Genomic DNA, 23,314 nt, shown 5'->3' with positions numbered 1-23,314 from the left:
GGTATGTTACTTGCCCGAGATTCGATCGTCGGTATCATCATACCTAGTTCAATCTCGTTACCGGCAAGTCTCTTTACTCATTCCATAATGCATCAACCCGTAACTAACTCATTAGTCACATTGCTTGCAAGGCTTATAGTGATGTGCATTACCGAGAGGGCCCAGAGATACCTCTCCGACAATCAGAGTGACAAATCCTAATCTCGATCTATGCCAACTCAACAAACACCATCGGAGACACCTGTAGAGCATCTTTATAATCACCCAGTTACGTTGTGACGTTTGATAGCACACTAAGTGTCCTCCGGTATTCGGGAGTTGCATAATCTCATATTTATAGGAACATGTATAAGATATGAAGAAAGCAACAGCAACAAACTAAACGATCATCATGCTAAGCTAACGAATGGGTCAAGTCAATCACATCATTCTCTAATGATGTGATCCCATTCATCAAATGACAAATCATGTCTATGGTTAGGAAACTTAACCATCTTTGATTAACGAGCTAGTCAAGTAGAGGCATACTATTGACACTCTGTTTGTCTATGTATTCACACAAGTACTAAGTTTCCGGTTAATACAATTCTAGCATGAATAATAAACATTTATCATGATATAAGGAAATATAAATAACAACTTTATTAATCCCTCTAGGGCATATTTCCTTCAATAACTTCTATGTGAATATGAACAAACATAAACCATTACGGTGTCTTCCTTGTCCAACGTCAACAATTTTGGCATATAATATTTTGATGGGGGCTCACAATCACAAAAGATTTCCAAGATAGTGTATTTGCATGTGAAAGTTCTCTTCCGTATACTAATTATTCGTGAATTGCTTGTATGACGAATATTGTGATTATCAAGCCTCAGAAGATTTCACTTTCTAAACCCAATGTGGAGCTACCACTATGCATGATATAATTTGAACTTCATGATATTCAATTCATTCAACAATTTACTCATAGGATATAAGTGAAGCACAAGAGTAAATGACAAGCTACTCCAAAAAGATATAAGTGAAGATCATGAGCATAGTATTTCTTTCTCTCAAATTAATTTAAGTGAAGCAAGTGAGAATTTCTTCAAAAATACTAAAGCACATCGTGCTCAAAAAGATATAAGTGAAGCACTAGAGCAATTCCAGAGAAAAGAGCTTCGTTGACGGGATGTGCGTGCCGCGTACCTAGCCTCCCTGACAACTATTTGAGGACTCTATTTTATTTAAAAACTTTTAGATCTAAGTACTTTATTAAAAAATAAAGAAAAACAAAATAAAATGACATTCCAAGGATAGTACAACTCATGTGAAGAAGCAAAAACTTAGGCTCAACCGATACTAACCGATAATTGTTGAAGAAGAAAGGTGGGATGCCTACCGGGGCATCCCCAAGCTTAGATGCTTGAGACTTTTTGAAATATTATCTTGGGGTGCCTTGGGCATCCCCAATATTGAGCTTTTGTGTCTCCTTAATTCCTCTCATATCATGGTTTTCCTAAATCTCAAACGCTTCATCCACACAAAACTCAACAGGAACTCGTGAGATAAGTTAGTATAAACCAATGCAAAACCCTTATCATTCTCTACTATAGCAAATCACTAAAATTATTATTCAACATTTCACACTAAATGCCTCTGCATATTTAATACTCCTGTCCTCAAATAGGATCATTAAACAAGCAAACATAGGCAAACAATGCAAACATCAGCAATCTGCCAAAACAGTATAGTCTATAAAGAATGCAAGAGTATCAATACTTATTCAACTCCAAACATTATGAAAATCTACCAGACTGTAGAAAACTTATCAGAGCTTATTTTTCAGAAAGTTTCAACATTTTATCACGTTCTGACTTTTCTAGGGAATTTTTGCAACAGCGGTAAACTTTCTGTTTTCAAACAGCAACATGTAGACTTGTAAAATAAGCATAGTAAAGGCTATCAATGCCACTTTTATTGAAATAAAAGATGCAAAACATTATTCTAAATAACAGCAAGCAAATACTAAAAAAATAAATTAACTCTCCAAGCAAAACACATATCATGTGACGAATGAAAATATAGCTCCAAGTGAGGTTACCGAGAATGTTGGAGACAAAAGAGGGGATGCCTTCCGGGGCATCCCCAAGCTTAGTTGCTTGGATCTTCCTTTAATATTACCTTGGGGTGCCTTGGGAATCCCCAAGCTTATGGTCTTGTCACTTCTTATTCTCCTCATATCGACATCTCACCCAAAACTTGAAAACTTCAATCACACAAAACTTAACGAAACTTTGTGAGATAGGTTAGTATGATAAAGAGCAAACCATTTCACTTTGGTACTGTCAAAGACAAGATTCATAATTGTTTCAACACAATTCCTACTGTATAATACCCTTTCCACAATTTATATTGAGCAATATAAGCCATAGAAACTAGAAAACAAGCAAACTATGTATTGAAAACAGAATCAGTCAAAAACAGAACAGTCTGTAGTAATCTGCACTCCAACCATATTTCTGCTACTCCAAAAATTATTAAACAATTAGGACCACGTGAGAAATTTGTATATTAACTTCTTCGAAAAGAATCTACTCAAAATCACTCTTCTTTAAAAAATGAGAATTATTTTCGTGAGCGCAAAAGTTTCTGTTTTTCAGCAAGATCGAATCGACTATCACCCAACATGATCCCAAAGGCTTTACTTGGCACTTTATTGAAACAAAAGCAATAAAACATGATCAATACAGTAGAATAATCATGTGAACACACAAAAACAGTAGGTAAAAGTGTTGGGTTGTCTCCCAACAAGCGTTTTTCTTTAATGCCTTTTAGCTAGGCATGATGATTTCAATGATGCTCGCATAAAAGATAAGAATTGAAACATAAAGAGAACATCATGGAGCATATGACTAGCACATTTAATTCTAACACACATCCTATGCATAGGGATTTTGTGAGCAAACAACTTATGGGAATAAGAATCAACTAGCATAGGAAGGCAAAACAAGCATAACTTCAAAACTTTCAACACATAGAGAGGAAACTTGATATTATTGCAATACCTACAAGCATATGTTCCTCTCTCATAATAATTTTCAATAGCATCATGAATGAATTCAACAATATAGATACCACATAAAGCATTCTTTTCATAATGCATAAGCATAGAAATTTATTACTCTCCGCATAAGCAAATTTATTCTCATGAATAGTAGTGCCAGCAAACTCAACAAAATAACTATCATGGGATTGAAAATTAAAATCATCATGACAAGTTCCATGGTTATCATTATTCAATATATCATATATGTCACCACCATAATCATCATAGATAGCAACTTCATTGTCATAATCGATTGAAACCTCTTCCAAAATAGTGGATCCATCACTAAATAAATTCATGACCTCTCTAAATCCACTTTCACCATTATATTCATCATAAATAGGAGGCATGCAATCATTGTAACAGATTTGCACATCAAATCTTGGGGGACTAAAAATATCATCTTCATCAAACATAGCATCCCCAAGCTTATGGCTTTGCATATCATTAGCATCATGGATATTCAAAGAATTCAGACTAATAACATTGCAATCATGCTCATCATTTATGCCAAACATTTTATAGAACTCTTCTTCTAACAATTGAGCACAATTTTCTGAACCATCATTTTCAAGAAAGATATTATAAAGATGATCAATAATATGATGCAACCTCAACTCCATTTTTTATGTAGTTTTCTTACCAAACTAGTGATAAAACAAGAAACTAAAAGATTCGATTGCAAGATCTAAAGATATACCTTCATGCGCTAACCTCGCCGGCAACGGCACTAGAAAAGAGCTTGATGTCTACTACGCAACTTTATTCTCGAAGACACATGTTGGGCCTCCAAGCGTAGAGTTTTGTAGGACAGTAGCAATTTTCCCTCAAGTGGATAACCTAAGGTTTATCAATCCATGAGAGGTGTAGGATGAAGATGGTCTCTCTCAAATGACCCTGCAACCAAATACAAGAAATCTCTTGTGTCCCCAACACACCCAATACAATGGCAAACGGTATAGGTGCAGTAGTTCGGCGAAGAGATGGTGATAAAAGTGTAATATGGATGGTAGAAATATATTTTTATAATCTGAATAAATAAAAACAACAAGGTAGCAACTAGTAAACAGGCACAAAAAACGGTATTGCAATGCTTGAAAATGAGGCCTAGGGTCCGTACTTTCACTAGTGCAATCTCTCAACAGTGCTTATATAATTGGATCATATAACCATCCCTCAAAGTGCGATGAAGAATCACTCCAAAGTTCCTATCTAGCAGAGAAAATAAGAATAAATTGTGTGTAGGGTACGAAACCACCTCAAAGCTATTCTTTCCGTTCGATCTATTCAAGAGTTCGTACTAAAATAACACAAAGTTGTTCTTTCCGTTCGATCTATCCTAGAGTTCATACTAAAATAACACCAAAGCAAATTCATATTCATAATACTCAATCCAACAAAAAGAACTTCAAAGAGTGCCCCAAGATTTCGACCGGAGAAACAAAGACAAGAACGTGCATCAACCCCTATGCATATATTACCCCAATGTCACCTCGGGAATCCGCGAGTTGAGTGCCAAAACATATATCAAGTGAATCAATATGATACCCCATTGTCACCACGAGTATTCAATTGCAAGACATATATCAAGTTCTCTCAAATCCATCAAAGTATTCAATCCGATAACAACGAAATCTCAAAGGGAAAACTCAATTCATCACAACAAGATAGAGATGGGAAAACACCATATGATCCGACTATATTAACAAAGCCCGCGATACATTAAGATCATGACTTCTCAAGAACACGAGAGAGAGAGAGATTAAACACATAGCTACTGGTACAAACCCTCAGCCCCGAGGGTGGACTACTACCTCCTCATCGTGGTGGCTGCCGGGATGATGAACATGGCCATCGGAGAGGATTCCACCCTCCAGCAGGGTGCCGAAAAGGGTCTAGATTGGTTTATAGTTGCTACAGAGGCCTGCGGCGGCGGAACTTCTGATCTAGGTTAACCCCGAGGGTTTTAAGAATATTTGTGAATGTATAGCGTAAAGAGGGGATGCGGGAGGCCATCGAGGTGGGCACAACCCACCTGGGCGCACCTGGGCCCCCAGGCATGCCCTGGTGGGTTGTGCCCCCCTCGGGGCACCCCCCAGGTGCTTCTCTGGCCCACTGATGGTCTTCTGGTCCATAAAAAATCCACAAAAAGTTTCGCGGTGTTTGGAGTCCGTTTGATATTGATTTCCTGCGATGTAAAAAACAAGCAAAAACAGCAACTGGCACTGGGCACTGGGTCAATCGGTTAGTCCCAAAAAATGATATAAAGTTGTTAAAAAATTATTGTAAAACATCCAAGAATGATAATATAATGGCATGAATACTTCACAAATTATAGATACGTTGGAGATGTATAAATCACCAACGTCGGTTCAATCCAAAAATGAAGGAAGTGGTAAGAACGGAAATCTTAAAAGTTCTCAAAGCAGGTATAATCTATCCTATAGCCGATAGTAGATTGGTAAGTCCTGTTCATTGTGTCCCTAAGAAAGGAGGTATTACTGTTCTTCCTAATGATAAGAATGAACTTATTCCACAAAGAATTGTTACAGGTTATAGAATGGTAATTAATTTTAGAAAATTAAACGAGGAAACTAGAAAAGATCATTACCCTTTTCCTTTTATTGATCAAATGCTAGAAATATTATCTAAGCACACACATTTTTGCTTCCTTGATGGATATTCTGGTTTTTCACAAATACCTGCTGTTTCCCAACCTGATCAAGAAAAGACCACTTTTACTTGTCCCTATGGAACTTGTGCTTATAGAAGTATGCCTTTCGGTTTATGCAATGCACCTTCTACCTTTAAAAGATGTATGACTACGATATTCTCTGACATTTGCAAAAAGATTGTTGAGGTTTTCATGGATGACTTCTCGGTTTATGGGAAGTCTTTTGATGATTGTTTAAGCAATCTTGATCGAGTTTTCCAGAGATGTGAACAAACAAATCTTGTCTTGAATTGGGAGAAGTGCCAATTTATGGTTAATGAAGGCATTGTCTTGGGTCATAAAATTTCTGAAAGAGGTATTGAAGTGGAAAATGCTAAGGTTGATGCAATTGACAAAATGCCATTTCCTAAAGATATGAAAGGTATTCGTAGTTTCCTAGGTCATGCTGGTTTCTATAGAAGATTTACCAAAGACTTCTCTAAAATTTCTAGGCCTCTTACGAATCTTTTGCAAAAGGATGTTCCTTTTGTTTTTTATGATGATTGTTTAGAAGCCTTCGAAACAATCAAGAAAGCCTTAATTTCTGCACCTATTGTTCAACCACCTGATTGGAACTTGCCTTTTGAAATTATGTGTGATGCTAGTGATTATGTTGTTGGTGCTGTTCTAGGGAAAAGAGTTGACAAGAAACTGAATGTTATTCATTATGCTAGTAAAACTCTAGACAATGCTCAACCAAAATATGCAACTACTGAAAAAGAATTCTTAGCAGTGGTGTTTGCTTGTGATAAATTTAGATCTTACATTGTTGATTCAAGAGTAATTGTTCACACCGATCATGCTGCTGTTAAATATCGTATGAAAAAGAAAGATGCTAAACCTAGACTTATTCGATGGGTTCTCTTGCTACAAGAATTTGATTTACATATCACTGATAGAAAAGGAAACGAGAACCCCATTGAGGGAGTCCTGGACTAAGGGGTCCTCGGGCGTCCGGCATGTTAGCCATGGGTCGGACTGATGGGATGTGAAGATACGAAGGCCGAAGACTCTACCCGTGTCCGGATGGGACTCTCCTTGGATTGGAAGGCAAGCTTGGCGATCAAATGTGTAGATTCCTTTTTTTGTAACCAACCTTATGTAACCCTAGATCTCTCCGATGTCTATATAAACCGGAGGGCTTAGTCTGGAGAGGGAGAGAGACTCATTACCATAGTCATACAAGTCAAACTTCTAGGGTTTAGCCATTACGATCTCGTGGTAGATCAACTCTTGTAATACTCACATTCATCAAGATCAATCAAGCAGGAAGTAGGGTATTACCTCCATCGAGAGGGCCCGAACCTGGGTAAACATTGTGTCCCCTGTCTCCTGTTACCATCGACCTTAGACGCACAGTTCGGGACCCCCTACCCGATATCCGCCGGTTTTGACACCGACATTGGTGCTTTCATTGAGAGTTCCACTGTGCCATCCCCTAAAGGTTTGATGGCCCCTTCTATCGTCAACAGTGATGCTGTCCAAGGAGAAACCTTCCTCCCCGGACAGATCTTCGTGTTCGGTGGCTTCGCACTGCGGGCCAACTCGCTTGGCCATCTGGAGAAGATCAATAGCTACGCCCCTGGCCACCAGGTCAGATTCGGAAGCTTGAACTACGTCGCGGACATCTGTAGAGACTTGATCTTCGCCGGATTCGAGACCGCGGCGACCGCTCCCTGTCGCCCCGATGAACGTGACTTAAATCTGTCATCGGACCACACTCGGGAGATTGCTCCCATAACTGCTCTGGCCTTAGATCCGGAGCAGATCGCGCCATCTGAGGACGGGAAGCTCAACCCCGCCACGGAGGCCACCGATTCCGCGGCTATGGAGTCGCACATAGACTTAATCTCACACGATATCTGTGTCACCGGAACTCCGGACTCGTCTCTGGCCATAAGCTTCGAACCATGTGCGTCTGCAGACGCCGAGCTTGATCAGTTATCGATCTTCGAATTCAGCGCCGTAGACATCTTCCAGCACTCGCCTTTGGCGATGTGCTAAACTCATTAAAAAACATGTCCTTGGCGGGGGAGTCACAGCTGAACTATGTCCGGTTCGAACTAGGGGCTGATGATGGAGAGTTTTGCTTCCCACCCGCCACCCACTTCATAGCCACGGTCGAGGACTTAACCGACATGCTTGATCACGGCTCCGAAGACATCGGCGATATGGACGACGATGCCGACGAGGAGCGGGGCCTGAACCCGTCATTCACTGAATGCTGGACGGCCATTTCTTCGTACGACGTGTACATGGTGGATACACCTAAAGAAACCAACCATGATGACAAAGAAGATCCAGTTGAGGATAAACCTCCTAAGACACAGTCCAAACGCTGGCGTCCCAGGCACCGCTCTAAGTCACGTCATTCAAAAGACAGCAATACTGGCACCGGAGAAAATAACACTCCGGACGATGCCGAAAACGATGAAGACCCTGTTGAGGCAGCTTCCGGACAGGGGGAACCAGGAAACGGGCAGGTCAGCCCTGATGAACAGGCCATGCATGACGACTCGGAGGATGACAATTATCTCCCGCTCTCCGAAGATGAGGCAAGCCTCGGCGACGAGGATTTCGTCGTGCCAGAGGAACCTTTCGAGCAGGAGCGCTTCAAGCGCCGGCTCATAGCCACTGCAAGAAGCCTGAAGAAGAAACGGCAGCAGCTTCAAGCTAACCAGGATCTGCTCAACGACAGATGGACTGATGTCCTAGCAGCCAAAGAATACGGCCTCAAATGCCCAGCCAAGAGTTACCCGAAATGGAGATTGCTACCTCAGTTCGACGAGGAGGCACCGGAGCCCATACCTCCCTCGCGTAATGCAGCCAATCGACCAACCACCACACGGTCAGGATAAAGCGGCAACTCGGGCCGAACAGCAGCCTACACCACCGGAGCATGAAAACAAATATAAAATAGCTCGGGATTATCCACACGGCATTCGGCAGGACCTGGACAACGAAGAAGGTCATACCAGATCGATCTACGGATCGCGAGGACACACCTCAACACGCGGCGACGGCTATCTATTTGGACGTGACGAACCTAGTCATGCCCGGGCCAAAAATCGCAGACGAACTCCATCAGAGACACGTCGCGTCATGGCCCGACATAGAGGTGCCGCACATCCCCTTTGCTTCACTGATGAAGTAATGGATCACGAATTCCCAGAAGGGTTTAAGCCCATAAATATTGAATCATACGATGGAACAACAGACCCCGCGGTCTGGATCGAGGATTTTCTTCTCCACATCCATATGGCCCACGGAGACGATCTCCATGCCATCAAGTACCTCCCGTTAAAACTCAAAGGACCAGCTCGGCACTGGTTAAACAGTTTGCCTGAAAGCTCGATTGGCAGCTGGGAGGATCTGGAGGACGCCTTCCGCGACAACTTCCAAGGTACATATGTCGGCCACCGGATGCCGAGGATTTAAGTCACATTGTCCAGCAGCCCGGGGAGTTCGCCAGGAAGATCTGGACCAGGTACTTAGTTAAAAAGAACCAAATTGTAGACTGTCTGGACGCAGAAGCCCTAGCGGCCTTCAAACACAGCATCCGGGATGAGTGGCTTGCCCGCCACCTCGGTCAGGAAAAACCAAAATCCATGCCAGCCCTTACGGCTCTAATGACCCGCTTTTGCGCGTGAGAAGACAGCTGGCTCGCCCGCAGAAGCAATAGCGCCAGCGACCTGGGCACTTCCAAGTCCGGGATGGCAATGGAAAGCCATGACGCAATAAATGCAAACACCGCAATAACAATGAGGGAACACACGACACAACGGTCAACGCCGGATTCAGCGGCCCCAGACCCGGCCAACGGAAAAAGCCATTCACGGCAAATAGGGATGGACCATCCAATTTAGACAAGATATTGGATAGGCGCTGCCAGATTCATGGCCACCCCAATAAACCAGCTAATCACACCAACAGAAGCTGTTGGGTTTTCAAACAGGCCGGCAAGTTAAATGCCGAACATAAGGGGAGGAGACCGCCCGGCGATAGCGACGGCGAAGAGACTCACCAACCGAACACCAGGGGACAGAAGAAGTTTCCTTCCGAAGTAAAAACAATAAACATGGTATATGTCACATACACCCCTAGAGGTAAATACATGGAAAACAACCCCCGCACAGAAGATCATACTACGGATACCTCAGCTGAACTACAAAGCGGCCTCATCTCACCGCATACCTCATCAGCCATCGCGCCGCCGGTCTCCGTTCAACATGACCGGTCAATGTCCATACTGGACTAGCAATTCGTCTTCCACCGCTCGCCTAATATGCCTGCGAAGTCGGTACCGCACATACATAACTATGCACTTAAAATACCCTGGGCATCGGCGGAAGCACAATAAGGATGGGCCTACCAATACTCCCATAAACTCCCTTGTTTTTCTAATTATCTTCCTTTTTTACTATCCTCTCTACAGATGACTCAAAGGCGGGTCACCCACGGACTCTATCGGAGTTCGGTTCATACACTCATCCAAAAAGTCATTCCCGTCAAGGAATACCCTAACCGAGGACAGACGACGCAGACGTGCGACAGGAGGTCCAAATAACTTTTTGTAGACCACACTCAGTATTTCAAGCCTGTAAAGTGCCTTTATCCTCAGCCTTCGACCCTTGGCATGTAAAATAGCCAGGGTGTGGCCTTGTTGTCTATATAAACAATTGGCACATCACTCAGATCCCAGTAAAAATAATCTGCTCTTTTCTACAGAACTGAGTTTTGCCCTTACGGTTGTTTTAAACTTACACCTCGGCATAACTTGCCAGGGGCCCGGTATGGGAACAAACGAGTTGCCGACAAGTCCGAATAGCTCTATAGCGTACTTCGGCGTTGCGAGTTTTGGCCTTATATGCATCAGCTCCGAATCATGTCTTGGGTCAAACGTTGGGTTGCCCGGCTCCTGTGCTTGCTACCTTACGTTCCGCTCTATCGGCTAGGGTAGTAAAGGGAGAACTACTGCGATTATGCTTCCGGTTAACCTGGTTAAGCACCTCAGTAGAGAAAGCCGAAAACTGACTGTCATGATGCGGCGAGAGCTGGTCAACCACTCGATGACTTATTGGAATCTTTCACAATTCCCTCCGCGTCACACGAGGACCTCTTTCCGGTCAAATATGTAAACGCATCGTATTTGAATAAGCCGCGTACATACCAGGGGCTATATCGTAGACCCACCATAAAACTCCTATGGCTAAGTGAAAGTGTTAACGCCCTATAGTCCGGTTGCCTGGTTCGCCACATTGGCACCTCCTTCACGGACCAAGACGTTGGGTCAAGAGTGATCAGATGCTTTTCCGAACACCCCCGTATTTCCTACGAGGGGGCTGAAGCCGATGACTGGAAAAGTTTCAGATCATATACAAACGGCCGCACAGGAGGAACAAAAGCCTTTAGGAAAAACTAAAACATAGTCTGATTATAAAAATTGTCTTTTACAATTTGCATACACTTCACTCGAATATTATGCCTTTCGAACATTGACCCTCTATCAAGCGGGCAGCCTCTAAGACGTCCTCAAAATAATGCTCTGGTGCGTGACGGTCCTTGCCCTGGGTGGACTCTTCGCTGCAACATCGATGACCTTCATCTTTCCCCAGTATGTCTTGACATGGGCAAAGGCCATCCGTGCACCTTCAATGCACGCCGACCGCTTAACGGTGTCGATACGTGGCGCCGCATCAACAAGCCGCTGCACCAAGCCGAAGTAGCTATTCGGAATAGGCTCAGTCGGCCACAGCCGGATTATGACGTTCTTCATGGCAGCGCCGGATATCCTGTGAAGCTCGGCCCATTGGGACATCTGTTCATTCAGCAGCAGAGGGCGCTTTGATGCACCAAATTGTGACCAGAAAAGCTTCTCTGTTGCATATCCCTCTTGCGCTTGGTAAAACTGTGCCGCATCGAAAGAAGTCTTCGGCAAGTCCAAATACATGTCTGGAGAAATCCACACTTCGGTAAGCTGATCATAGTTTGGATCGCCGAACTTAGTCTGTAGTAAAAAGGGCTTACCAGCCGCAATCTTCCCAGCTTGCCGGATCTCCTCACGGGCCGCTCTAGATTTGGACCGCGCTTCTCTCGCCTCTCGCAAGGCCTTGTCAAGATCAGCCGTTTTGGCTTTATTCTCCTTCTCAAGGAATTCACAGTGGCTAGCAGCATTTTTTAGTTCGAGCACCATCATGGATATTTTCTTCTCGTCTTGGTGCCGAGCAGCTTGTTCGGCCTTCAATTCGGCCGATGCCTTCTTGGCGGCTGCATTACTAAACCGGGCCTGCTCCTTGGCCCGGGCTAGGTCTGCCCAAAGAATATCAACGACGGCGGCACCATCTGCAGCCATGGATATCCCAGTATACAATTTTCGGCATCACGCTTGTATTACAAACACGTATGTGTAATGACTGCTCCGAATACATACCTTGCGACTCGTCAAGACGCCTATTGATTAACGCAATGTCATCCCCTGCCACATCAAGCTTCCGCTGCAGCTCGGCAATATCCGTAGTCCGGGCAGTCGTCAGGGGAGAAACAACCTGTGTTCCAATTAACTGGATTATTCCCTCAGCATTTCTTCTTGATACTCGGATCGCCTCCCATGGGAAGCCAACCCGAGTCTCAGGGGCTACTACCTATACCCAGGTGCATTTTGCAAATGAAATACAGTTGAAAATATTACATCACAAACCTCGAAGCCTCTTAGCATGCTCATGAAGGCTTCATTCAATCCACTCTTCGCGGAGAGAATCCTCTCAACCACCATACCCATCAAGGTACGTTGTTCCTCCGAAACAGATGCTTTTCGCAGTATATCCCTCAATGTATCCGGAGCCGCCGGGTCTCTGGAAGCCGCTGTAGGAGCACGACCATCCTTTGAAGGAACCTGTTCACTCGTCTCCAGAATCATCGCTGGTTGAAAACCGGATAGTCCGGGGCCTTCAATGTTGGCCCCCGAACCCCGGGCGGACGGGGGTTCACCTTCGGGTAACGCCTCCTTCATCCCTCGCGCTGCTTGTTGATCAAGAAAAACCCTCCGAGACGACACTTCGGAGTCGTCTGCCTTATTGGGCAAGGAGGCCGGGGGAGGCATCTTGCTTTCCATCATCTCTGGGAGAAGATCTCCCGAAGAAGAGGATTGCTCAGGAAAACTCTGCGCCGAACTGTGAAGATACACATGTACATTACATGTCACTACGGTAACAGGAAAGGAACGGGATGTGATTAAAGCACCCCGGATTCACTTACGATTTGGTCGAAGGCTTGTCCTCATGGCGGAGCTGTGCAACGGCGTCGCCTTCCAATCCTGAGCCGCCCGACGATGGCATCTTGCCCCTCTTGGGAGTCAGTTCCTCCCAACCTTCAGAGGCGGCCCTTTTCTTCCTATATGGAGAAGGGATGCTTGCTTCTCCTTCGCCTTTGTGTTCGGGCGAAGAAACGTCGATTTCTCCGGACCCGGTGTCTAATTTACCTTCGGAACGAAGGCCACCCCTGGTCTTCCTGCTCTCCACCTTGCCCTCCTCTACCGGCGCCTGGTACGGTGCCGGTGCCAGCATCCTTGTTAGCACGGGGTACGCTGAGTCATCGGGAAGGGGGGCCGGACACCTAATCCGTTCCACTTTCTTTATCCAGCCCTGGAAAGAGATGGTTTGCTCAGTGTCTTACCACAGGATACCTGATTAAGAGGTGTCGGCGGACGGGTACTTACCGCGGTATCCGGATGGTTACAGTCAAGGCCGATGTCTTCGGTAGTATCCGGCCACTGTTTTTGTTTCCCGAAAAATAATTTCCACATCCCTTTGTCGTAGTGCCGAAGAAGTGTTGAAGTGTCTGTGGCCCTTCAGGATTAAACTCCCACATGCGGAGAGGTCGCCTCTTGCACGGCAAGGTCCGACGGACTAGCATTACTTGAATAACGTTGATAAGATCAATGTCCCCCTCGATGAGGCTCCGGATGCGGCTCTGCAGAGTCTGTACCTCATCAATTGATCCCCAGTCCAGCCCCTTATTAATCCATGATGCGAGCTGAATCGAAGGGCTAGATTGAAACACAGGCGCAGCCGCCCACTTGGAACCACGGGGCTCGGTGATATAGAACCACTCCCGCTGCCATAAGTCAGAGGACTCGGTGAAGGATCCTTTTAGCCAAAGAGCGCTATTAAGCTTGCTCAAGGTGGCGCCACCACACTCCGCCTGCTTCCCCTCCATCATCTGCGGCTTCACATTGAAAGTCTTGACGATAAAGGCCTCGCACGTGACGATAAACGCCGAGATGAGAAGAACAGAGTTCGGGGCCAGATCGTGAAAATCCAGCCCATAATAGAACATGAGCCCACGAACAAAGGGATTAAGGGCGAAGCCTAACCCTCGGAGGAAGTGGGAGACAAACACGACCCTCTCGCCGGATCTAGGTGCAGAGATAACCTGCCCTTCAGCAGGGAGCCGATGGAGAATTTCTGCGGTCAGATATCTTGCCGCCCTAAGCTTCGCAATATCCTCCTCTGTAACAGAAGAGGCCACCCACCGGCCGGGAAGGCTGGATCTGGACATGACTGAGGGTTGTGGCAGTCGAAACTTGGGTGTTAGAACTCGAGATAGCAAGGGCGGAAGACGAAGCCAGCGTGGAAGAGAGAGAGACGAGTCTATACCCCTTTATAAAGGCTGCAAGTATCTAGCGCCTACTCCTGGGCCTTAAAAGTTGCCTGTTCCCAAGGAGTTGTACCCCAGAGACTATTGGGTTACCCACGTCCGTGCTAATGAGAATCCCTTAATAAGGGGACACGATCTCGGCTTGGATAAGACATGCCAGTGAAGCTGCGCCTCAAAACCCGGGGCGGCAGGCCAACAAACGGTTTAAAATAATGACCCGGCGGTGATGTGGCGTCATGCTATGAATAGTTGTTGGTGGATTGGATTTATAAATTATTGTACCCTCTGTGGAAATATACAAAACTCATGTTACAGAGCTGGGCACGTTCGTCCGAAGACCATCATGGAGTATTCGAAAAGGGAAACCCGCCTTGCAATGCCGAAGATAAAACTGCGCGCCGGACTCCTCGTCATTGAAGCCAGGTTCAGGGGCTACTGAGGGACTCCGGGACTAAGGGGTCCTCGGCCGACCGGCCTGTTAGCCATGGTCCTCTACCCGTGTCCGGATGGGACTCTCCTTGGCGTGGAAGGAAAGCTTGGCGATCAAATGTGTAGATTTATTTTTTTGTAAACAACCTTATGTAACCCTAGATCTCTCCGGTGTCTATATAAACCGGAGGGCTTAGTCCGGAGAGGGAGAGAGACTCATTACCATAGTCATACAAGTCAGACTTCTAGGGTTTAGCCATTACGATCTCGTGGTAGATCAACTCTTGTAATACTCACATTCATCAAGATCAATCAAGCAGGAAGTAGGGTATTACCTCCATATAGAGGGCCCGAACCAGGGTAAACATTGTGTCCCTGTCTCCTGTTACCATCGACCTTAGACGCATAGTTCGGGACCCCCTACCCGAGTTCCGCCGGTTTTGACACCGACACCCGTATCCGATAACTTGTCTAGGCTTGAAAATGTGCTTGATGACCCACTACCTATTGATGATAGTTTTTCTAATGAGCAGTTAGCTGCAATAAATGTTGCTCATAACACTCCTTGGTATGCTGACTATGCTAATTACATTGTAGCTAAATATTTACCACCCTGCTTTACATACCAACAAAAGAAAAAATTCTTCTATGATTTAAGACATTACTTTTGGGATGATCCACATCTTTATAAAGAAGGAGTAGATGGTATTATTAGACGTTGTGTACCTGAGCATGAACAGGGACAAATACTACGAAAATGTCACTCCGAAGCATATGGAGGACATCATGCTGGAGATAGAACTTCTTACAAGGTATTGCAATCTGGATTTTATTGGCCTACTCTCTTCAAGGATGCCCGTAAGTTTGTCTTATCTTGTGATGAATGTCAAAGAATATGTAATAGGTAAGCGTCAAGAAATGCCTATGAATTATTCATTTGCTGTTGAACCATTTGATGTTTGGGGATTTGATTACATGGGAGCTTTTTCTTCCTCTAATGGGTATACACATATTTTGGTTGATGTTAATTATGTTACTAAATGGGTAGAAGCTATTCCAACCAGTAGTGCTGATCACGACACCTCTATTAAAATGCTTAAGGAAGTTATTTTCCCAAGGTTTGGAGTCCCTAGATATTTAATGACTGATGGTGGTTCACACTTTATTCATGGTGCCTTCCGCAAAATGCTTGCCAAGTATGATGTTAACCATAGAATTGCATCACCTTATCATCCTCAATCTAGTGGTCAAGTTGAACTTAGAAATGGAGAAATAAAATTAATTTTGTAAAAGACTGTCAATAGGTCCCGGAAGAATTGGTCTAAGAAATTAGATGATGCACTTTGGGCTTATAGAACAGCATATAAAAAACCTATGGGTATGTCTCCTTATAAAATGGTTTATGGAAAAGCTTGTCATTTTCCTCTTGAGTTAGAACATAAAGCATATTGGGCAATCAAAGAACTCAACTATGATTTCAAACTTGCCGGTGAAAAGAGGCTATTTGATATTAGCTCTTTAGATGAATGGAGAACCAAAGCTTATGAAAATGCCAAGTTGTTTAAAGAAAAAGTCAAAAGATGGCATGATAAAAGAATCCAAAAGTGTGAGTTTAAAGTCAGAGAATATGTTCTTTTGTACAACTCCAGTTTCAGATTCTTTGCAGGAAAACTCCTCTCAAAATGGGAAGGACCCTATGTTATCGAGGAGGTCCATCGATCTGGAGCCATCAAAAAAAAATAATGCCGAAGGTACTAACCCGAAGGTTGTTAATGGGCAACGAATAAAACATTATATCTCAGGTACGCCCATTAATGTTGAAAGTAATATTATCCAAACTTTAACACCAGAAGAACACATAAAAGAGTCCTTCCGGAACACTCCAGAATCATGAAAATAAGGAGGTACATGATACGGTAAGTAAACGGACTCCGAAAAATCCGCAAAAATATTTTTTGTCAGTTTTGGAATATTTAGAACATTGGGAAAATAAGAAACTTCCAGGAAGTGTACCCTGGTGGGCAGAAGACACCAGGGTGCGCCTGGCTTGCCAAGCGTGCCCACGTGTATTGTGCCCACCTGGGGTACCTTCCGGACTCCGTTTTTCTACAGTTTGCTTGTTTACCAAGATAAAAAATCTTTATACACCCCCCGAACCTGTTGACCACCGTATCACGGAGAAATCCGGTAACATGCCAAATTTTCAATTTGGAATGTTATACATTAGATCATCATGCATAACATATTTTATTGCATTTTGTTTTGCGATCCCAGAAATTCTACGCAACTCAAGGACCCACGGAGAGAGTTGGCGATTTCATTATTTTCATATTTGGGTTTTCTCAAATTGCGAAAATAGGATCATTTGCTTTAATTATTTTCTCTTCGAAAATATTTCATATCAAATATATGAGAGGGGATAAATGACTTCTCCACAAATAATGAAATATTGGAGGAAAATATTAAAAACAAATATTTGATTTTATTTGGGGTGTATTTGATTTTATTTGAATTAGGAAAATATGCGTTTTTCAAAATTGGATTTTAGGCCCAAATAAATGTTCATCTTGTCCAGTTTATTTCTAGAGGACGGGGAAAATTTATTTCGGGATTTTTGGAGTCCGTTTAGTATTTCTTTTCTTTCTTTTTCTGCACGTCTGATTTAAAAATAACGAACCGACCTACCGGGCCATGTCCAGCTAGGACTCTAGCCCGGCCGGCCTTTATAAGCCGCGAGGCCGCCCCGCCAGCCCAAGCCGCCCGCCCCCGCGAAACCCTAGCGCCGCCGCCGCCCCGCCGCCGACCCCACCTGACGCTGGAGCCGCCCCCGCCGCCGCCGTCCCGCCACCCGAGGTTGTCCGCCGCCGGCGGCGGTTTTCTCCGGAAAACCGTGCGTGTTTTTTTAGAAAACCCCGGTTTATTTTTTTATTAGATCGGTTTTTTTCCGGTTTAGTCTATTTCGCGGACGTTCGTCCGTATGTTCGTTTTACCAAACGGTTTTTGTCATTTAACCGCAGACAGCGAACGTTCGTTCGTTAGCCTGTTCGTCAGTTTTTATTTTTCTCGGATTTTTCGCGATTACTTTCGATCGCGATTTCCGATTTGTTTTTCGTTCTAGTATAACTTTTCGCTCGTTTATCGGAATCAGGCGATTCAAGCGCCTAGAGTTTCGTCTCAAAACCCTCTTTCCGTTTAACCAACTCAAACAAGTTTTTGCTACTGTAAAATTTGACTTAGGTCCAGATTAGTAAACGAAGCTTGTTTCTTTCGCCGTTTGAGTTTCGTTGCTTTGTTCGATTTGATTCTTTTTGCAAACCGGAGTTCTTAAGTTGAACTTTCTGGTTAGATCTCTTATTTTGAGTTTTATCCGTGCACCGTTGCTTGATTGCTTATGTATGTATTGTTTGTTTGCGATAGAGTACCCGGAGTGCGAAGCGTGATACTACGAGTCTCTAGGTTTCACGGATCATCAGCAAGGCAAGTAACACTTTGATCATATATCTTTACCACCCAGTTTTATTGCATTATATCAATCCTCAAACTATTGCATGATTAGGATCTGATTAAAATGTGGGTTTTGGGAAGTAGATGAGGTAGTACCTATTGCCCTGTTTATATCAAACCATTGGGAGTTCTACGTTTGCTTATATTGCTATGCTATGCTCGTAGACGTGGATTGGGTTTGAGAGTTTTCCATGACAGATGTGAGATTGTTAATTAATGGTTCACCTTAAGGTGGTTACTTTAATTTACATCTGGGTGATTGAGGCACCTGGAGAACCCAGTGTTGCCTGTATTTTTGGATATCCCGGAGTACCCGTATGATCATCCTATGGACCGCCACCCAGACTCAAAGGGATCATGAGATTATTAATGCTAGAAACTTCCATGTGCAGCCACAAGCTATTATGGGCTCTAGCATAGTTGAGTAGGTTACATGACCTCTTGAAGAGGTGGGCTAGCAGATGTAGGGGAAAGTAGGTGTAACTGTCCACCCGGAGTAAAGAGTATTGTTTCTGAAAGACTGTGTCTCGGTCATCCGTTTCTCAAACACCATGTAGTACGAGAAATCAAGCGGAGGCGATCGAGTCTTGTTGGGAAAAGTGCGCAAACCTCTGCAGAGTGTACAATCTAATCATGGTTAGCCATGTCCCCGGTTATGGACATCTTGAGTATCTAGTTCTTGGATTATCATGTGAATCTCATCACCATGTTACTTAATTTAATTTGATTGGGTTAATCACGTTCTTAATTGGGATTGAGTTGGAGGTACCTTCTCAATGTTTAACAACCACCATGATAGTTAAATAAAATTTATTCCTTTGTGGTAGGGAAAAATTGGCTTTTCGCAAAACTGTAACCCTAGAGCTTTCCACCAGCCAAACATGCATGTAGTGATAGCATTATTCTGTTCATTACTCTCTATGTGTTACATTGCCAGCATATTCCATGTGCTGACCCATTTTCGGGCTGCAACGTATCATGTTGCAGACTTTTCAGACAACAACTAAGGTGCCATAGGTCGTGGTCTTATACTCAGTGATGCCGTTGGAATTGATGGACTCACTTTATCTTCCAAGCCTTCCGCTGTTATCATTTTAGATGGCTTTAAGCCGTATTTATTGTATTAAGTTCTCTTTTGAGACATTCGAAGTAATAAGTGTGTGATTGCTACTCTGTTATAAATCCTTTAAGTACTGTGCGTGTCAGCATTACCGATCCAGGGATGACACTGATGCACAGAGACTAGACTGTTTGAGGTCTGGTCGCTACAAATCCTTTGTTTTCTTTTCTTGTTGTTTTCCTGTTAGATCTGAAAATATGTCGTCTCAAGACTCCGAGGGTGAGAGTTATGCTGCTGATTTCATCACAAACCCCAAGTCCTATGGGGATGTGGAGCACTATGGCTGGACCATGGAGGAACAGGAAGACTATTATCCTAGGGAGAAGGATGAGACGAGCTCAGATGAGGATGAACCTCCGTTGCCTCAACCTGGGACATGCATGTGGAATTCAAGAAGTCAAGTCCCCCAAACAAACCAAAAAGGCCTAAGATTCAGTTCATACCTGTCGGTGTACAAAAATAGGGGCACGCTTTTGTACGCCTTTACCTGTGCATGGGCAGTCGGAGCCGCGCCCACGACCACACCAAGCAGAACAGGGGAGGTGAGCCAAGGTAAGACCGCAGCCCAAGACAATCAAAGCAAAGCCAAGGCCAAGACCACAAAGAGCAGAGGGACGAAGCAGGTTCCCCCGGCAAGACCCTTGCCGGGCGGCCTCAGCGGCCCCGGCAAGAACCTTGCCGGGCGGCCTCAGCGGCCCCGGCAAGAACCTTGCCGGGCGGCCCCGGCAAGACCCTTGCCGGGACAGCTCGCCCCACACCAACAGAGCGAGCCAACCTTGAGCCTACGGCCCCCAGCGCCATCATCAACCTGGGGCCAGGGCTCGGTGAGGCACCTCTGTGGTGGCATGCAGATCTTTGTGAAGACATATTCAAGATCAGATGAGGATTAGAAGACGACAACCCTCGGCAAGATCCTTACCGAGGAAGGCCACCAGACCCCCGGCAAGGTCCTTGCCGGGGACGACAGCACGCCACGGTAAGACCCTTGCCGGGACACCCGGCAAGGCCCTCGCCAAGGACGCCAGCGGGGCCACCGCCAAACCCGCGCCAAACAAGCTTCCACCACCGTTCACATGCAGCTGCCAGCCCAACCAGCTGGGCAGGCACCTGAGTGGCAACGTGCAGCTCCCAGGCCAACTCATTGAGCGCCTGCGTGGCGGCATGCAGATCTTCGTGAAGGCTCCACCACCGCGCCACCTCAGCTGCCTGGCTGCCTACATGGCACCACGCACCTCACTGGCCAGGGCGCGTGTCAAGGCGAGGAGGAGCGGCGACGGACGGGACGGGCCTCGCCCCCGTCCCCAATAAAGCAAGGGGACACCTAAGCTACGCATTAAATGCGTCTTGTCCTGTAATACGAGCGATAAGCTCAGGGCACTGTACGCCTTTCCACCTCCTGTGTGCCACTGTGGCTGCCCCTTTCAACTATAAAAGGAGGCCCATGGCATACTGGAGGAGGATTCGGCTCTTTCGAACCACGCACTGACCACATCTAGTTTGAGAGCTCAAGAACTCTCAGAAATACACCCACCAAAGCAGGACTAGGGTTTTAAGCATCCTCGCGGCCCGAACCTGGGTAAACGATCCCTGTGCTATCTGCTAGCCCTGCTCTCCTCGCAACCCTGCGCCCCGGCAACCGTAGTAGGGATTCTTGTGATCCCATAGGTGTTGTTCCACACCGACATCTTTGGCGCGCCAGGTAGGGGGCGCAATTGTGAGAATCTGGTCTGGTAGTTAGCCTAGCAGTTCTTCGTCGCCATGGCCCCTAAGAAGAAGACGGCCACGGCGGTCGGCTCGTTGGGAGCCGAATGGCCCGTGCGGTGCGGACGAGCAGCGGACCGGTCGCAGACAGGACCCGGGCCGCGGCCCACGAGCACCAGCATCGCCCAGGCAGTCGGAGGCTGGCGAGCGGCGTGGTTCGCGCGCCAGACGATCGGCTACACGTCGCCGGATCCAAAGACGGAGCCGGGCCCCCCGCAGGCGGCGCGGGGCCCTCCAGGGGCGTCGTTGTTGTGCCGACTCCGGGCGGCGCGGCGACCTCCAGGACGCCTACACCGGCGACCATCGTGCGTTCTTCCCATGGTGTGCGCGCCGAGCAGCGTCACCACGTTGGTGACCCTGGGCACCGCCGTGGGAAGAGCCCTGTGCGTCATCGGCAAGATGAAGGGGTTCAACACGCTCGCCGAAGCGTTGGTGAAAATGGCACGCAGCCGCTGGGTCGTGACGGAGCTCCTTCTAACATAGTTAGAAGTCGAAGCGCGCCGCGATCCCCGCAGCTGTCGCCGCCGCCCACACCAGCGGAAGCTTTGGCGCGCGCGTAGCTGCTCCTCAATTTCCCTCCTGCTGCTGAGAAGCTCAACGAGTGGAGGGCCACCATCCGGAGCCTCGTCGCCGTCACCAACAAATACGATCCGCGACCAGCGGGGCCCTCGGGTCGGCGCCCCACCGAGCCACCACATGCTGGCGCTGGGAGGACCGAGGAAGCTGCGGCCACGGTGCACTCTCCTCCTCGCCAGCCGCCGCGGGCGTCGGCCCGTCGTGACGACGCTTGTGATAACATCTCCATAGTGTCGTCCGACCCGCAGACCCTCCGTGACCAGCGCCAGGTCCTTCAGGAACGAGCTCACGAAGACGCTCGAACCACCGTCGAGCATCGGTGCGAAACGCGCCGCCAGTCGGACAAGCGGGCAGGACCCGCTATGGACCACCCGGCACCGGGGGGCTCCGACGGCCTACCTTACGAGGTGGGCTGCCCGGCCTTTACCCGTGAGCTGCGGCAGTTCCAGTGGCCGTCCCACCGCATGTTCAAGCCTGACGTCGGCAAGAAGTACACTGGCAAAACCCATCCCTCCGAGTTCCTCAGCATCTACACCATCACGATGCAGGCTGCTGGGGCTCACGACGACAAGGTGCTTGCCAACTATTTCCAGCTGGCGCTCAAGCCCAATGTGATGTCTTGGTTGATGCACTTGTCGGTGGATTCCATTTCTTCTTGGTTGGATCTGTGCCATGAGTTCGTTGGCGCCTTCACAGGAGGCCACCAAGCTCATGGCCAGGCCAGTGATCTGCACAGCATTCCCTAGAAGGAAGGGGAGACCCTGTGCAAGTACATCCAGAGATTCAGCCGGGTGCAGTACAACATCCCCGACGTTCATCCCGCCGCTGTGATTAGCACGTTCCACCAGAACGTGCGCAATCGCAAGATGCGCGAAGAGCTGGCGATGACCAAAGTTAAGGACGTGGCCGAGCTCTACGTCTTGGCCGATAGGTGCGCCCGGGCTGAAGAGGGAAGGAAGTACCCCGGCGAAGACGCCGGCGCGGAAACCGACTCTACCGATGAAGATGCCGCTACCCCGAAAGGAAGGGACGGCGTCGCAACAGGAAGCGCAATGGCAAGACCGTGCTTGCCATTGAGGGATCTGACGACACCGGTGCCGGCAAGAAGGTCAAAGCAGACGCCCCCGGCAAGGAGATTGCCGGGTGCGCCGCCTGCCGAGCCTTGGCGGCTACCGACAAGCCAGGAAGCTCCGACAAGCAATACTGCAAGATCCACCGCACCAAGGGCCACGACCCTCCAGAACTGCCGGCAAGTCGAGCTGCTTGCTGAGAAGCAAAAGGCTGAGTACGAGAGACGGGACAAGGAGAAGGACCAGGACGGTGCGGAGGGGTCCGGCAAGAAGTGTGGCGGCCAAGGAGGCCGCCCCGGCAAGGACAACCAGCAAGAGAGGCCCGCCCGGGGCCGCGACAAGAAACAAGAAGATGATGATAACGACGTGGATGACGAGCCTGGTGAGCAAGGGT

The sequence above is a fragment of the Aegilops tauschii genome, chromosome 1 (assembly GCF_002575655.3).
Source record: "Aegilops tauschii subsp. strangulata cultivar AL8/78 chromosome 1, Aet v6.0, whole genome shotgun sequence".
Lineage (NCBI taxonomy): Eukaryota > Viridiplantae > Streptophyta > Magnoliopsida > Poales > Poaceae > Aegilops > Aegilops tauschii.
Note: the sequence above shows the minus strand (reverse complement) of the source record.